Genomic DNA, 13,435 nt, shown 5'->3' with positions numbered 1-13,435 from the left:
ATTAACACCACTGACAAGTGAAGTAAATAACGGTAAAGATCTGGTGACAGTGGCACCGGTCACAGGGTGGGATCCACATTTTGGGCAGCAAGTGAACAGTCAGTTCTTGTTGGTGATGTGTTGGTAAAAGCAGAAAAATTGGTCAAGCATTAGGATCTGAGTCACTTTGATAAGGGCCAAATTGCGACGGCTAGGCGACTGGGTCAGAACATCTCCAAAACATCAGACTTGATGTCTTGTGGGGTGTTCCTAGTATGCAGTGGTCAGTACCTACCAAATATGGTCTAAGAAGGGACTACCAGTGCACCGGCGACAGGGTTATGAGCTTCTAAAGCTCATTGATGAGACCCATGGAGGCCCAGTCTCACAACTTATAGGACTTGTACATTAGGACTTACAGGATCTGCTGCTAATGTCCTGGTGCCAGATGTCACAACACTTGTTGGACACTTCTGTGAACGTATCTCCCTTCAGTATGACACATATTGACACATACTATATACCCACACTATATGTAGTATATATGGAGTTTTGGAGGCAATGTGTGACTCACAAAGAAGCTTGACACACACAACCTCAGCTAGCCATTAGTCTTAAAGTTGTTGGCTACGTAGCGTGACTGCTGAAGACCCTGAAGCTTAAATAGTGCTGCTTGTAACATATACTTTATGTCTAAATGTTTGTGGACACCCCTTCTAAAGAACACATTCAGCTACTTAAAGTTTCACCCATTGCTGACAGAGATGTGCAAGTGTACACACACAGCTTGTCTCATCAATGTAGAGACTGCCAATAGAATTGGACTCTCTGGGGTCCCCCCAATTTCCCAGCTCATTCCAGAAGTATTGGATGAAGCTCCATCGATCATTAAAGAGAACACAGTGCCACTGCTCCACAGCTCAATGCTGGGGGGCTTCATACCCCTCTAGCCCATTATGGCATTAGGCATGGCGGCAATAGGTTCATGTTTATCTTTTCCAGAGAGTCCTATTCTAATTGCAATACTTAGACTCTACAGAGACTAGACAAGCTGTGTGTGTGTGTGTGTGTGTGTGTGTGTGTGTGTATGTGTATGCATTTGCACATCTATATCAGCAATGGGTACCACCTTTAAGTAGCTGAATACATTAATTAGAAGATGTGTCCACAAACATTTGGACATATAGTGTATGCCCTGCATGTGGAAATAGTGTACACACTGGAGTCAGCGGTTTGTTGTCGGTGCAGGTGATGAAGGGGTTCAGGGCAGAAGGCGTCCCTCCTGGTCCATTCCCTTTGCTTAGTTTTGTGTGTGTGTGTGTGTGTGTGTGTGTGATCACCTTCCTTCAGTGTTAATGTTTACACGTTTCCCTCTCTGTATTCGAATGCATTACAGATTTGTGGGAATAGTGCAACGTGGCTTGGGTTATCAGCCAGGCCATCATGTCCAAGAGCCTCTCTCTCTCTCTCTCTCTCTCTCTCTCTCTCTCTCTCTCTCTCTCTCTCTCTCTCTCACACTCACACACACACACACACACACACACACACACACACACACACACACACACTAATTCACTTTTATCTCTCATTCATTTTCTTTTTCTCACTGTCTTACCTTTTCCCTCCACCCTGCACTCTCTCGTTCTCTCATTCTCCGTCTCTCTTACCTTTACTCTCTCTGTCTCTTTCAGCCCTTGCCTCCATCCTGCTCTCTTTCTTTCTCTCTCTCTCTCTCTCTCTCTCTCTCTCTCTCTCTCTCTCTCTCTCTCTCTCTCCCTTTCTTTCACCCCATTGCCTCTACCCTGCTCTCTCTCTCTCTCTCTCCCTTTCTTTCAGCCCATGCCTCCACCCTGCTCTCGCTCTCTCGCCTCCACTCTGTTCTCTCTCTGTCTCATTCTCCATCTTTCCTACCTTTGGTCTCCCTATGTCTTTCACCACTTGCCTTCACCCTGCTCTCTCTCTCTCTCTCTCTCTCTCTCTCTCTCTCTCTCTCTCTCTCTCTCTCTCTCTCTCTCTCCTTGTCTGCTGCCCTTCATGGTGATTTGTAACAAAGTACTGCTTGGCTGACTGACTCCGTGGCCGTCTTTGTGTGTGTGTACACACACTAACACACACGTCTTTAAGTTAACTGACAACTTTACCTGACCTCTGTTGCAGCCTCGGGGCTTTAGCACCCTCATTACAGCACCTCCGTGGGATTAGATGTCATTTCTATAAACGACTGCTTAGTATGTCAGCATGTCGTGACTATAAATGGCTTAATGAGGTGAGGCAGTGAAGATGCTGGAGAACTGGGCTAAAGAGCGGGTGTGTGTCTGTGTGACTCTGGAACTGTGGTGTAATATCGTTGGCTCTTCTGAGCAGTGGCTGTGAACATGAACATTAACCCCTTTTTTAACTTGAAAGGTGTCAAAGCATGGAGTTCTTCTTAGATGTATAAATAGTACGTATATGACTGGTTGGGGTAAAAAATTCCCAGACGATGATTTACAAGCCTATTTACAACCTATTTTGCCTCTGAAAGAAACATTTCTTTTTATGGAGGGCCTGCAGGGAAAAAAGCAGATAAGCTGTTTTTATTGGCCGCTTTACGGCACTGAGATGACCCCCAACCGTATAGCATAACATAGGTTTAACACTGTAACAAGAACACTAATTATTTCCAAGTCTTACCTGGATAGTGTTGCTGTCCTCCAGTTGTGTCCTCTCTGCTGTTAGCAAGCTGAAGAAATTGTAGCTGGTTTAGCTTTTAGCTTTGCCCCCATTAGTTTCCCCAGGTTTAGCTTTCTCCAGTCTTACCAGTAAAGAAACAAGCTGCTGCTTTCCTATCTGGTGTGTGTTAAGCTAGCATTAGCTTTTAGCCTAGCCATGGCTCGTCATTTGCCTCACTTTCACTTTACCTCGTGTTTGAGTCTCCTGTGGACACCGGCGCAGGACAAGCCACATTCACGAGGTCCGGTTAGTGTAGAAACCCATATTCCCAGAACTAGTCTGCAGTCTGGATGATGGTGATGTGCTGCTCTTCGGTATCAGCAACGGCATATTCTACTGAAGTCGTGTCACGTTGTACAGCTTCTCCAGCTTTGACTTTGTCAAGTCCTCTGGGGTTTTGGAATCGGCCTGTTTTCCAGCTCCTGGTAACAGTGGATACTATGACCCCATTTACATCCTCAAGGCAGATGAAGAGACCAGAGTTTCAGCCTTGAAACTACTTCAGGAGGTGGTCTGAGACGCATTTGAGTGTAAACGCAGCCATCTCTACAAAGACGCATTCGTCAACCAGAACCCCTCCCAGTACAACCCCAAAACCAGTACAAATTTGCATATTCCGTCCTTTAACTACCAGGTACTGTATAAATGTATGTGTATGCTAAAATTTACTGACCAGATACCAGTCACGCAAAACGACCAGGTGTAAACGGGGTCTGTTGTCACACAATGCAACGTGAATCCAAAGCTTAGGCTGCTGCCAAAGTAGGCTTCTTTACTTGGCCGCCACATCATAGAAGGTGCAGGGGCGGGGCGGTGTGATGTATGTTTGCACTGCAACACTTTCATCACTTCCTGTTGGTACAAAACAAGTTAGCATAGTAGCATATAGCCTACACCATATAGTATCAGTGTGTAGTTTGCAATTGGGACACAGCCTATGTGATTATGATGTTGGAACATTGCTATGAGATGTTGATTGCATTCAGCCAGGTTCAGATGCTGATGTTGATGTGATGATGTTGGAGTTCTGGATGGCAAACATCACTCCAACTCACCCCAAAGGTATGGGATGGAGCTCCATCACTCCAGAGAACGCAGTTCTACTGCTCCACAATCCGAAGCTACACTGTAAAAAATGAAGGTGCTTTGAATTATGTTATTGAAGAACCACTTTTGGTTCCATAAAGAACCATGTTGATAAAAGGAACCTTTTAAAAGCTTTACCTGATGTAAAGTAAGAACAATAAAGGACTCTAAAGAAAAGTTCTTTAGGAAACCAAATGTGTCATTGCTTAAAGAACCTATCAACCCTATCATTTTTAAAAGTGTGGTTTGCTTGACCTTTCTCTTGGCATTGGGCACATACTTAAGCAGATGTGTCCAGAGCTTTAGAGCGTCTCATTTTATTAGAAATGCTACAATTAAGCAGGCCAAAGAATTTAGTATTGTCAGTTTCATATATCGCTGCTGTCTGATTGAATAGTATGTATCTCCGTTTATGTCCGTTTTTATGTTTTTGAACCCCCCTGTAGCTGCTCTGGTTCAATGTGTGAATAATTCTGGATGAATGGACCAATAGGAAAATTACTAAAATTACTCTTATTTTACATTAACATTACAGAACATTACACACACACACACACACACACAAATATATATATATATATATATATATATATATATATATATATATATATATATAATCAGAACTGAGACAAAACACTGTCACTTGCTAATATAAATGTAGTTGTCATGTTTTGTCTGACCTGGTCTGAGACAAAACATTGCATTGCTCTCGGCTTAGCCTTGAGAATGAGCTTTCAGTTCTGAATTGCTTGTGACTTAGTGACTAGGACATGGGGCCATTACAAGAATGTTAGAAGCTTGTTTTGTGTGTGTGTATGTGTGTGTGTGTGTATGTGTATGTGTGGGTGTGTGGGTGTGTGTGTGTGCATGCGCCTTTTTTCCTTTTTTTTTTTTTTTTGCAATTTTGGCCTGTCACCAGAAAGAACTCGCCATTGGCTGTCTGTATTCTAATGACTGATTAAGAGGGTGGGGGTCAAAGTTTCACGTCACGGTGGCTGTGATCAGCGCACACACACACTTGGTTCAAAGTGCTTTGTATGGTAAGTCACTGTTAATTAATCTATCGCCTCTTGCAGAGCAACGCGGCCCTCCAGAGCGGGAACAAAACACCGCTTCCCACCAAGCACACTCCTTATAAAAGTGAAATCTGTTTCCACTCTGATGTGGCTTTTTTTTTTTTTTAGTTCGACGAAAGGTTCAGAAATCAAATTTACACACTTGTCCACTTTCCCTGTAGTGGATCAGCTAACACTAAATAAATCATTTGAAGTTCAGACTTTAAGGGGTAATGCATGCAGCTGTGTTAAAATAGTAAGCTTATGATGTTCAGGTAACTCATCATCAGACGTTTTTATGCGTCAGAATGACTTTTTACAGCCATGTTTGGTGTCAGGAGTTTGGTGTCTCTAGTTTAGCACTGGAGCTGTGAAGCATTTCTGTCAGGCCGAGTTTAGTTATTCCTGTCAGATACAGCTGCATTAAAATTATAAGCTCATAACGTTCAAATAACTCAAAATCTGAAGACAGACAGGTTTTACATAGTTAAATCAACATATTTAGAAGAGCTCATTGTTTTGGTGTCTGGAGTTTGTTTCTTTGGTGTAGTTCTGGAACTGCAATGCTAATGTTGCTAACACGTAAAGGAAACTTGTGTTTAGCTATTAAATTTCTTCTTCTATGAGTTAAAAGAACTATTCATACAGTGATGACATTTGTGGTGTCTTGGGGGGTTTGGGGGTTTGTTGTCTGGAGCTATGTTGCTAACAAATGATGGAAACTAGATAGCATTGTGCTAACTGCATACCTGAATCACCACACACTTCACACCTCAAACCATACCAAGTTTAGTTCTTCTTGATCGGTCAGTCGGTCGCTCATGGCTGTGTTGCAATAATACTCCAAATTTGAAGACAGTCAAGTTTTATCAAGCTAAGATGTTTGCTAACTGCATAACTAGCTAATCATCCCACACTTACCTCAAGCCACGTAAAGCTCAGTCATTCTTGGTCAGTCAGCCATGGCTGCGTTTAAATAGCAAGCTCATAATGTTCAAATTTAAAATGTGAGGAAAGCTAGGCTCGTTTATGAGTTGCAAGTTACATGGGCAGTGGTGGCTCAGCGGTTAGAGCGCCAGGATATTGATAACAGGGTTGTGGGTTCGATTCCCGGGCTCGGCAAGCTGCCACTGTTGGGCCCTTGAGCAAAGGCCCTTTACCCTCTCTGCTCCCCGGGCGCTGGAGTTGGCTGCCCACCGCTCTGGGTGTGTGTGTGTACTCACTGCCCCTAACACGTGTGTGTGTGTGAGTGTGTGTGAGTGTGTGTTCACTACCAGATGGGTTAAATGCGGAGGACACATTTCGCTGTACAGTGTACACTGTACAGTGACAAATACGTGCACCTTTACAATTATAATTATTATTCATTATTCGTACAGTGAATAAGCTTTTGAAGAGCTTGTTTCTGTAGTTTAGTGCAGGAACTACAAGGCTAATGTTGCTATCAGCATTGTGCTCACTGCTTACTTACATCATCATCAAACTCACCTCAAACCATGTGAAGTTCAGGCATTTCAGATATACTTGCTGATGTGGTTCCTGAACCTGTATGAAACACTGTTAGCGGTCAAAACGACAGTAAATACCCCGACTTCAGAGTCTTAGGTGTTGAACTTTTTTGGGTTATTTTCAGGGGTAGCAGTTCCGCAGTGTCGGAAATCCCATAAGCAAGTCTGTTTACGATTACTTACCAACTCAACAATGCAAAAGTACAGCTTGCACAACGCTAAACTGTTCTAATATAACGCTAAACTGCTATATTATATTCTGAGACTTGTTAGATATGTTAGCCTCGTAGCAAAACAGTGCAAAAACTAAAGAAACCAAGGCACCAAACAAATCTCGGCCAATCGACGTCCACTGGGTTCAGCAGGGACTGTGGAAATTTGATTTTCGTCTGAACCATAACAGAGATAATCTTGCCAGTCTTTTGCTTATAGTGGTTGAAAACGAAACCAACATGAGCCACGAAGCTAGAAGTAAGAGTGAAACCATGAAGTCTGACAGGTCATCTACTGTACGAGGCACTGACCCAAAAGAGAGTCCCCCGCAACTTCACAAGACGGACTCCAAATTCTTGGAAGGACGCTAATTGTTCCTTCATGACTGTAACAGCGAGTTTCTCATACAGGAAATGACCACCTAGCAGCAGGATGTGCATTTAATTAGTAAGTTGGAGTTTACGTTTTGGACCTGGCCCAAGGCTATGCTATGCAGTCAAGCAGAACTTGACAAGAACGGTTCCTCTGACTCTGTCCACCGCTTAGTGAACGTAAGCGACGGACTTTTTCTCGCCTCGAAGCAATGAGTCAGTGTTGCTACCAACACTATTAAGGGAAGCAGCCAGGTGGCTAACATGGCGGCCGTAGAAGTGAACTATGGATTCTGTGCTGTCGCCATTGCTGTATAAGTATATTTATGATATACAGAACTTATTTGTGTGTGCTTTTGTTATTTATTTGTTTTTGTTTTTATTTCTTTACAGCATTGTTAGATGGAAAGGACCAATAGCAATGGTCCAGAGTCTTAAAGTCACTTACATTAACACACTGTCTGAAACATGGCCTGTAGAGTTACCATTTCCTAGATTTTGTTACAAGGCTATGTTATGACTGTGACAAATCTGTAAATCCAGTGCATTATGTACATTATGGTGAACATAATATACTAAATAACATGGTTTTTTACTTACATACATACTAATATTCATGTCATATTATTATGTCAGTCGATACCAATCTGAAATGTTTTTCTTTTAAACTACTAAGCTTTAAAACATGTTTTTTTTTTCAATAGAGACTCTTAACTTATGATAAACATCTAAAATTAGACACTTTACTGCCCCACATAAAGAAACCCATGGCTAGCAACATTACACGGTGTGGAGATCCCACAGAATTGTGTCTGTTTCCTCTGATGTCTGATCCAGTGTTTTCCCCTTTTGTCGGCCCGACTGGTGATGACCCTGAGATTCATGTGCCATCTCTAGCGTCCATGTGTTTGTAAATCAAGCAAGAGTAGAACATCCTCTCACCGTGGGTTTATGTTTTCCGTTCTTCAGGATTGTGGTTCTAGAGGTTAGCACTGTTCCTCACCTGCACCAAGCCAAAGTACAGAAAGACAAAGTGGCTTAGGTTCTTTGTGAAGCGCATGAGGGGAGAGGGCGTTAAACTTTGTTTACCCCTGTTCCGTAGACTGACGTCTTCTCCTGTGAACTTTCACACAGCTATTTGGTTCACTTCCAGTGTTGTTAGACCTGATTTGTGGAGGCTGCTGTGTGTGAATAGGTGCCAGGTGAGACGATCTGTTATCACTTTAAACTGGGTAATGAACTTCAGAGGCATATTCACATATTCAGCGTCCACTGTGTGCTACTTCTTTGTGCTTGCTCATCAGTTTCTGAAACCTGAGTACTGACACCAAAACAGATACTGAACATTGATACTGAAACCTGAGTACTGACACCAAAACAGATACTGAACATTGATACTGAAAACTGAGTACTGACACCAAAACAGATACTGAACATTGATACTGAAACCTGAGTACTGACACCAAAACAGATACTGAACATTGATACTGAAACCTGAGTACTGACACCAAAACAGATACTGAACATTGATACTGAAACCTGAGTACTGACACCAAAACAGATACTGAACATTGATACTGAAACCTGAGTACTGACACCAAAACAGATACTGAACATTGATACTGAAAACTGAGTACTGACACCAAAAGGAATACTGAAATTGATACTGAAACCTGAGTACTGGAACTAAAACTGATACTAAAATTGATACTGAAACCTGAGTACTGACACTAAAACAGATACTGAACATTGATACTGAAACCTGAGTACTGACACCAAAAGAAATACTGAAATTGATACTGAAACCTGAGTACTGACAACAAAAGAAATACTGAAATTGATACTGAAACCTGAGTACTGACAACAAAAGGAATACTGAAATTGATACTGAAACCTGAGTACTGACAACAAAAGGAATACTGAAATTGATACTGAAACCTGAGTACTGACACCAAAACAGATGCTGAACATTGATACTGAAACCTGAGTACTGACACCAAAAGAAATACTGAAATTGATACTGAAACTTGAGTACTGACACTAAAACAGATACTGAAATTGATACTGAAACATGAATACTGATACCAAAACAGCCTAAGTACTGACACCAAAACTGATACTGAATTAATACTGAAACCTGAATAATGATAACAAAACATTCTGATACATAAATCCTGAAACCAAAACAGCTATTAAATTTGATTCTTAAACCTGAATACTGATAGTAATACTGATACTGACACCTGACTACTGATACCAGTAACAAAACAGAAATATAGATACTAAAATCCGAATACAGAAATAAAAACAATGAGGATACTATTATGCTTACAGTAGACCATCATACTCAGACAAGACAAGAAACAAGAAATACACAGCTAACAATGTCTAGTTAGTTTCAAGCTAGATTTGATCACATGCATTTTTGCTCTCTCCGATACCCGATTCAGACACTCATAGATATGTCCTCTCTACCTTCACTTCATAAGCTTTTCTGTGTTTATCAGTCATCAGGCTGTGATGAAATTCTGTGACATGATCATTATGACTATTATCAAGTATTGATCCTGTGGAATTACGTAAATGTTTACTATCCACAAATCCACAATCAAACAAAACAGTCCACTTTTGGTAATAATAAGTAGTAATAAAATTCACCAATGTTTTGTAACAATTTTGTAAATAAACACAGCAAGACAGTGGGCTACAGAAGGACTATAGCTAGTTCAGGCCTTGAGCTTGGCTCTTTGATGTGGGAGGTAATGGTAGACAGCAATTGCTTTAGGATGTCATTGATGTCTGTCTGATCTGGTTTATCCTTAGTGATTGTTTTTGATTGCTTTAAAATCCTGCTTCTAATCAATGACTTTTTGTATTCTGGATTATTATCTATATTAATTGACCAAATGGTTGTAGCCCATATTAAATACAGTAGAATAATTGAATCAAACATTACTGCAGTAAAACGTATCAAAGGTTTTTAACTGGTTTAAACAGCAGAACCTGATGTATTGTATCTAAAGTATTGCTTAATCAGGCCAGATATTGGATGGTAATTTAAAAAGGGGCTTTCCTAAAAAGAGCTTTTTTTTATATGGCCAAGTGAACACATTGTCATACATAAAATTGCTACTTTTTGTATGATTTTTTTTTGCATTTATTCCAATATTAACGTTTTTACTGAATGTCCTGAAAAATAGCTTTTTAAATATTAATTCTTGGTACCTAAACTTTTCTTGTATTTCTTTTTTTGGCTGGCAGACTTCAATACCTCACTACCAGCATTGGTATGTGATGCATGGCTCTGTGTAGGATCGGTTGTTGGTCTTCTTTGCCCTAAAGCAACTCATGGCTCTTTCAGAAAGGCTTGACTTGGCTATACTGTGATTGCTGTTACACAACTCTCACCGCTTGTTCCCAACAAATCAGCGTCTTTCGTCCACAGTTCTTGGTACATACATGCTTGCACTCTTAACCCTGATATGGCCATGATGTCACAAGCTGCCAGCCTTTGAACGTGCAGGTTTTGTGCGATTAAACCAGAGCCCTAAAACTATTAAGTCGCTGCAATTTGTCATGTACAGCCATCATAAACTGTAGATATTACTGAATCTGTCATATCATTTTTACAACACTGCACAGTGAATCTCAGTACAAAGGCCTCATGGAGACTGATAAAGCAGAAGCATAGCAGATATACAATAAACACAAAGCAGTGTCTCTCTCATGCTACTGTGTTGTAATTCTGCTGTATTTATTTAATCCAGGTTCATTACTACTGTTTTGATCAGAGGCAGAATTGCTGTCAATAAATGAATTGTGGGCTGTATAAGAACGTCAACATTCAGTAAAATGTAGAAATGTTTATTGAACATTTTGTTGCACACAGCCAATAAATAAAGTCGGGCCATCAACTTTCATGTAAATTTCATGTAGTTCTTTTTACGATTAACCACATTTATTTTCTTTAATTTGACTTAAAAATGAATTCCTACATTTATCAGTTTCATTGCAAAAGGCTGCTAGTTCTGTGAGATTCATGCGTTGTCTTGCATGCACTGCTCCTTTAAGGTCCATCCAAAGATTGTTAATGAAGTTTAGGTTGGGGGAGTGTAAGGGTCATGGCAAAGCCATTTTGAGGACCACTATCCTATTAATCTTTAAAAAAAGCCAGATGTTTTACAGATGTGTGATGTGTTCCTTTCAGAATTTCTGGTATTTACTTGAATCCATTTTTCTCTCTACCAGTAAAAGGTTCCTCATGTCACTGGCTGCAACACAAGCTCGATCAGCATGATCAGTCCACCGAGGTGCTTAACAGTTGAAGAGGTGTTCTTTTCACAAAATTCTGAACCCTTTTGATCACCAACCAACACTTTTGCTCTTTGTGTCCCCTTCGTGTGAGGACGCAGGACATGGAAAGGTTTTCCTCAAATGACTCTTTCATGAAAGTCATATTTGTTCAGGGGCCGCTGCACAGTAGAGCAGTGCACCACCATCTTTTCATTTATCTGCCTTTCTAGTAGTCCAACGAGCAAGTGGCTCAAACCATGATTTCTCACAAAATCAATGTGTTCTTTTTAAACTGCACATGCACATGTGCAAAAGAGCAGTGCTTTACGTGAAGTTTCGGTCTCATCTTTGCCAGCATCATACAAGCTATCAAGGAGTTTCAGTGGTGGAGAGCTGGTCTTATTATATTCAGCCATGCCCAGTTCTTTGGTTTGCGCCCTTGATGTCTTTAAACTTCACTTTTACGCTTTAAATTTACCTTTGATGCTGCAGCAGCGCCCTCCTGTGACCGCGATGAACCATTTCTTTAGAAAGTTCTTCGAACTCTAAGCGGTTGTTGCCATATGAGCCTTCTAATTTAGTTTGAACAGAGACATCACTCCAAATATTTGGGGTCTGTTACCTTACTATCCCGCCACTGAAAACCTCAGTGCTGTCGTCCATTTTCCCTTCTCCTCAGCGAATGTCAGTTTGGATTGACTCAGATTGATTCAGATTTCAGTACCAACAATGAAAGTGGCCCATTAAACTGCGATTAAACAGTTTAACATGTGTTAAATATGCTGTATCCTGTATTTTATTTACTAGATAAATGTGCTCAGCCAATAGACTCTCTCCTCTAAGGTTCCATTATTGCACTGCATCACAGCATCCAATGCATGCCTAGGGTGCAACTTTCTTGGCCAGTTATGTCACCTAGGTGCTCATTAGCTCGGTCTGTTTCCATTTTATTTGAGGCTAATGTTAGTCTCTCCCAAACTCTCTTGAGCTAAAAATGTGTTGAGCTAAATTTAGGAGTGCCGTAAATATTACAGTGTCATTAGTTTGGATGCAGTATGTAAAAAATGCTCCCCAGACAATTTCCCAAACAGGCTTAAGCATGTAGCAGTATATGTATCGTTAGCACTGTTAACAGGAACCCATGTTTGTTAGAGTAGCTAATGCTAAAATGAGAGGCAAAAATAAGACTGATTCCAACCTGGATTAATAGTTTTAAGCCTTATTACTCAGTAATTATGGTGGCTTGTTCAGTAGCAGCTGCAAAACCTAATATCTAGCCTGTATTTTGTAGTAGAGAGGGAGTAATAGAAGTGCCCAAGGAGCTTGAGAGGTTAGAAATGGTGGAAATAGAAATGCATGCCATTGAATGGCACCTAAGAAAATGAATCATGCCAAGGACGGCTACTTTAACCACGCTGTCTTTTGTGCATTTGGCAGGACGGCTTGTATGTTCTTGTTTGTGATTGAAGAACAGGACGTTGTCAGAAAAAAGGCCTGTTTCTGTGTTCTTGCACATGTTGAACCATATCCCCCATTTGCCCTAATGTAGGCCAATCTATGCTTAATTCAGGTTCAACATCCTGCTTTCAAACTCAATCACCAAAGTGAGAGAACTCGCTTTAACCCCACCGACCCAGTTATGGCTGTTTTATTCCAGTATCTGACGACTTTCAGTTGTTTCTTTACCCCTTCTGTCTACTAGATGACGTATGTAAGAGTTTCATAGTGGTTACCGAATCATTTACAGTAGTTACCGAATAATACACTTACATACATACATGTCCAAATGTATGTGGACACCCCTTCTAATGAATGCATTCAGTTACTTTGAGTTGCACCCATTGCTGACACAGCTTGTCTAGCCCTTGTAGAAAAGCATTGCTAATAGAATAGGACTCTCAGGAGCAGATAAACAAGAACCTTTGGCACCATGCTGCCTAATGCCAGGCATGAGATGTGGAGCAGTGGAACTGTGTTCTCTGGAATGGGGATGGGGATGGTTGGGGATGAGATGAGGTGTTGACCGTGCAAGATCCTGACCTCACTAATGCTGTCATCGCTTTATCCTCACAATAATGCTTCAGAATCTAGTAGAAAGTCTTCCCTGGACTGTAGAGACAGTTACTCCAACAAAAGCAGGGTGAAATCTTTTTGACACCCTTGATTTTAGAAAGAATAAATGACAGTGGTGAAAAAAACAGGGCGCCATGCAACCACC

At 41.0% G+C, this 13,435-nt stretch overlaps 1 protein-coding gene across 3 annotated transcripts in view; it reads left to right on the top strand.

Annotated features, from left to right (window-relative positions):
• The window catches only part of cnnm2b (cyclin and CBS domain divalent metal cation transport mediator 2b), a 45,629-nt gene that overhangs the window by 2,489 nt on the left and 29,705 nt on the right, over nucleotides 1-13,435 (top strand). The gene's annotated exons all lie outside the window — the stretch shown is intronic.

Source organism: Salminus brasiliensis, chromosome 15, assembly GCF_030463535.1.
Source record: "Salminus brasiliensis chromosome 15, fSalBra1.hap2, whole genome shotgun sequence".
NCBI classification, from domain to species: Eukaryota; Metazoa; Chordata; class Actinopteri; order Characiformes; family Bryconidae; genus Salminus; species Salminus brasiliensis.
This window is presented reverse-complemented; position numbering and strand designations above follow the sequence as displayed.